The sequence below is a fragment of the Ovis canadensis genome, chromosome 8, assembly GCF_042477335.2.
Source record: "Ovis canadensis isolate MfBH-ARS-UI-01 breed Bighorn chromosome 8, ARS-UI_OviCan_v2, whole genome shotgun sequence".
Classification (NCBI taxonomy): Eukaryota; Metazoa; Chordata; class Mammalia; order Artiodactyla; family Bovidae; genus Ovis; species Ovis canadensis.
This window is the reverse complement of record NC_091252.1, coordinates 89333434-89338930: the sequence shown is the minus strand read 5'-3', so window position 1 is coordinate 89338930 and position 5497 is coordinate 89333434. Positions and strand designations below refer to the sequence as shown.

Genomic DNA, 5497 nt, shown 5'->3' with positions numbered 1-5497 from the left:
GAAGAGTCAGTTTTCCTGAATGAGATCTTACCAAAGTCCGATAAGAGTCCAGCAGCTGTGTTTGCGATTATACAGGAAAGAAACATGAAATATGTTTATATGGTACTTATATGATGAGCACTACACTAGGTACTTTGTATCCATACTACATACTTATCCATCCATATTACATACTTTGTATATAATCCCTTTTAAAACCCCTATAAGGTATAATTCTCCCAGAGTCTGCTAGGTTTATCTGTTTCTATTAAAAAGAGACAAAGATTAAATAACTTTATTTAAATCATACAGTTAATGGGAAATTAAATCTTGAACCCAGTTCTGCATGACTCTAAAACTACATCCCATCATTACCTTTCACTGAGATCCCTAAGAGCACTAAAGAAACCCTGGAAAGTCCATCAGGTAGATGGTTTTATTTCTTTGCCATCAATGAGAACAGAGAAGCCAGCAATGCATATGGTCTTCAAAGCAGATGAGATAAAAACTTTTATAAGACTATGAAAATAGCTCAAATACTTCAGGAATAGACAGATTTACTCCTACTGTTGGGACAAATTTGAAAATTTCCCAACTCTTCTTCTTCACCAAGCCCCATAAATACATATACAACCCCTTCTATTTGGAAAAAACATGTATCCTAGGAGGAAATTTTATATCATGGCAATAAGGTCTTCATTGATTAAGGTAATAAGCCTGTCTAATGAAATGCAAGCCAGGAAAAAACAATGTGTTTACATTATAAGGTCAGCTTTATCAGTTTTACAAGAAAGTTATACAATATTAGCAGAAAGAATATGCCTCCCTCACATAAACCATATCTAGCAGTCTTTGAAAGAGAATTAATTATTGTGTTGGCAAAATGGGCCACCTTTATGTATTTTAGGAAGAGACATTGGTACAGAATAACTGAGATTGGAAAACCAAATAATAATGGAAGCATACATGGGTTTAGAGACCTTCCCTCTTTCCAATAGAATAGACCTCAAAAGACTCCAGGCCCCAGGACAAGCAGCTAAGCATGGGAAGACTCCATTGATACCCAGCACAACATGGTAGAGAAAGGAGGACCCTGCCATGCTAATTTCATTTCAAAGAAGATAATTCTCACAAGGAATAACAGGACACTGGAGGTCATGCATCTCAGTTTCCATGGAGCTCAACTCCACCCCACCCAGAGCCAGATGAGTTTCAGTCTCGAGCTTAATTTTCTTCTTTTCCTCAGGAGAAACCCTTGAAATAGAAAACAATGAGTCTTCAAGCATCTATCTCTTTGGAGATCAAACTATGGATATCTAATCCTCTTCAATGAGAAGAACCCCAAGGATTGTCTACATTGTGGAGTGCAAGGACTCCTGAGATGCCTGACCAAGTAGAACTCCAATTGAGTTTGTTAAGAGAAATCGAAGGAGTATCAATATTGATAAGCAGACACTTTACCATCTGAGCCACCAGGGAAGCCCAATATTGACATTGCTCATTGTCAATCGATTACCTCCATTCATTTCATGCCTTCTTCACTGACCTCCAGCATATCATTTGATTAAGTCTTAGATCCCAGTCCAAGCTCAAGAATCTGAAAACTGATGCATTAATAAGAGAAATGTAGCGTTTAAAAAAGGGAGTTTAAGCTAAGCTAAGTTAAGTCACTTCAGTCTTGTCCGACGCTGTGCGACCCCATGGACGGCAGCCCACCAGGCTCCCCCGTCCCTGGGATTCTCCAGGCAAGAACACTGGAGTGGGTTGCCATTTCCTTCTCCATGAAAATATTCCATAAATGAATTTCAGTAACTCTTAAACATTCCACAAAATTTCCTAAGAACCTGTGAGAGTATAATACCTGGCAATCCTCTCTAAAACAGAAATTCACCTATCTGCTACATTACTGCTGATGATCTGAAATGCACATGATCTCTACAAAATAACAGTACTGAATAAAACTGAAAGAATCACCCAAGTTCCTACATAATACCAAAGTATTTATCTAGGATTACTGAATAAGTCATGGCAATTTAGTATCCTTTTCAGAAAAAAAAATCTCAGAACTTACAAGCATGTGGCATTTCACACTGTACCAACTGAGTAACAGTAAATGAAGGTATAACCACTACAACTTCCTCACCAACTTTTGTGTCCTGAAATATGATGTCTGCCCCTGGCAGCTACCATTCCAGTTCCACAGGGTATTTTCCAGTCAGACAAGCTGTGCAATGATCATTCTTTTCAAAACATTCCAGACCATTCCCATTTTCTTGAATCATAATATCTTCCTTTGTACAATGACCATTGTTTTCAAAACATTCCAGACCATTCCCATTTTCTTAAACCATAATGTCTTGCTTTTTCACTCTCTGTTTTTTCAGTGTTATTTCTTTTTGTACAGATGAAACCAGTCCTTCTACTGACAGATATACAACACTGTTTGCTCCTAGATAATCTGAAATATGCTCAAATTCTGGTTTATTGGCAATAAGCTCTTCTTTTGTTGGTATGTTTATTCCCATGAAGCATGGATATCTAATTGGTGGTGAAGCTACGTGAATATCTACCTCTTTTGCACCAGATTCTTTGAGTAACTTGATTATGGGTGAGATGCGTCATGGTGTTGGTCTGTCAACAAGTTCTGATAGTGAAATGATCACCCAGCTACTGGCTTATACCCCTCCTCAGGAACAAGATGACACCCCAGACTGGGTAGCAAGGATTAAAAATTTAATGAAGGAAGCACCCACAGCATACTCTCTGCATATAATGCACAAACATGTGATTTATGCAGTCCGAGATCCCTATGGAAATCATCCTCTATGCATTGGTCATCTTATTCCTATTTATGATATAAATGATAAAGAAAAAAAAAACATCAGAAATGGAAGGATGGGTGGTGTCTTCAGAATCTTGTAGCTTTTTATCTATCGGTGCAAGATATTACTGTGAAGTCTTGCCTGGAGAAATTGTGGAAATATCCAGACATAAAGTCCAAACTCTTGACATTATACCAAGGTCTGAAGGAAACGCAATGGCTTTCTGTATCTTTGAATATGTTTATTTTGCAAGCCCAGATAGTATATTTGAAGACCAGATGGTTTACACAGTAAGATATCGTTGTGGTCAGCAGCTGGCCATTGAAGCCCCCGTGGATGCAGATTTGGTCAGCACTGTCCCAGAATCCGCTATACCTGCTGCTCTTGGTTATGCAACAAAGTGTGGGCTTCCATACATGGAGGTGTTATGTAAAAACCGGTATGTAGGAAGAACATTCATTCAGCCAAACATGAGGTTTAAAGGAAAAAACGGGAGTTTAGGATGAAAGAACGGCTTTTAATTTAGGAGAAACAGAGCAGTTCCTATGTTGCTGGGAGTCACCTGGTATAAAGGAAGAAACTAACAATGAAGGAGAGAGACAATTGCAGGGGCAAGTTTGTTATGTCCTCTAGAGAGCTGACTCTCAGCTTTGGAGAGATGGACAATCCCTTATGGTGTCAAGAAGGAAAGTGGGTACCATTGGAGGTAGTTTGGCAGATTTGATGGAGAAAAGATAGTGGAGCATCTCTTCAGGTTGTCCCTGTTTTCTAAGAAAAATATCTGCTGAGAATGAGGAAGTAGATATTGAAGAGTTAAGGAAAGAGAATCACCTGTTGCATAGTTTCTAAGAAAGCCAACTACATAACAATTAGCCATAGGAACATGTCCCCTGGAGAAGGAAATGGCAATCCACTCCAGTATTTTTGCCTAGGAAATCCCATGGGCAGAGGAGCCTAGAGGGTCACAGTCCATGGGATCACAAAAATATTCAGACACAACTCAGAGACTAAACAACAACAAATATACTTAAAAACAGTCAGCACTAATAGAATTCCTATGAGAGTTTGATATACTAAAATTATCATCAGGAGGTACTGGCACACCACCCTCAAAACTGATAAAAATAGTAAGAGTAAGGAAGATTTGAGAAACTCAACTATAAGCTTGGTCCCATGGACATAGGTAGTTTCCTATACCATCATTTCTCAAAAGAGAAAATACTTCAAATCACCTACATGCAAGGCTACTAATAATGTCTCAATGAGTCCCCATAATTATTGGCATATAGATTATTCTCTGATCCACTCTTAGAAAATTATAAGTTAACAATAAGCCAGTCCTTTCCACCTGAAAGATCAGAAATTTTAGAAACAAAAACCAAATGTCTAAATAATGTTTGAGTTAGAAAGAAAATAACAATATACTATAAAAAACATTTAGAACTGAACAATAATGAAAATGATAACACCAGAAAAAAGAAACGGTAAGATGAAGAAAAAGCAAAACATGCCCCTTGGAAAACAATTTAAAAATGCAGAGAAATGTAAATAAAAATAAACCTTTAATATCATCATCCAGAAATAATCAGTTAACACTTGTTATGAAATCCATCAGGGTATGCATACTAATGTAATGAGAATTCTTCTATCAGAAGTTTGTTTGCTTTTAGTGTTCAGGCTTAATGGAGAAAGTGCTTCAATATATTCTCCAAAACAAGGATAATTTTTTTCCTAAGGAGAATTGTGTGGAGTAAAAGATTTTTTATTTCATTACTTAATCAAATATAACCTTTCCCATTACACTACTGTGTAATTTACTTGTTTTTTCATTTTACTACTGTAAGATTATGGTTACAAAGAATACTCCCTGTATTCCCAACATCTTTGAGTCATCTCAAATTTAATACAGTTTAAGATGTGAGATGTGCTTCTAACTTGATTGACTGGCTTCCCTGTATAGTTTCAACATCACTAACCAGTAATCACATATTAAATCACCAATCTTTCTTCCAAAGCCTTAAAGTTGTGTCTTCTCTAATTCATTTATTGGAGTCTAAACTAGACCTTAGGGCTTCCCAGATGGCATGGTGGGTAAAGTATCTGCCTGCCAGTGCAGAAGCTGCAGGGGACTCTAGTTCCATCCCTGGGTCAGGAAGATCCCCTGAAGGAGGACATGACAACCCACTCCAGCATTCTTGTCTGAAAAATCCCATGGACAGAAGAGCCTGGCAGGGTTTTAGTCCATGGGGTCACAAAGAGTCAGACACAACTGAGTGACTGAGCACGCAAGTAAAATAGTCCTTGCTGGGTAAGAAAACATCCTTGAACTCACGCACTTAAAACACTAGGATTTATTATTGCTTGTATGACTTCAGGTCAGCTAGATGCTTTCTGGTCATGGCTGACTCAGTCATGCCTCCATAGCTAGCTTGGGAGTCAGCAAGAGACTCTGGGATCTTGGCTGAGCACTCAAGTATTTGGGGTAGGTGGCTCCAGAATGGTCTATCATGGTTTTAGTTGGGACACGTGGACAGACCCAAGTCACAAACCCACCTGTGGCCCAGGCATTAGTCCATTGTGAAAGTTTGTTAATTTAGTAAATGATCTTATGCATCATCTTCTTGATGAATTTTGGTTGCCATCTATAGATGATTGTATCTATATTTTACACATTCCTTTCAGTTTCCTAGGCCATT

General features: G+C 38.1%; 1 pseudogene; it reads left to right on the top strand.

Moving 5' to 3' along the window:
- The first annotated feature begins 2592 nt into the window (after positions 1–2592).
- Positions 2593–3307, top strand: LOC138444690 (amidophosphoribosyltransferase pseudogene; annotated as a pseudogene).
- Positions 3308–5497: the final 2190 nt, after the last annotated feature.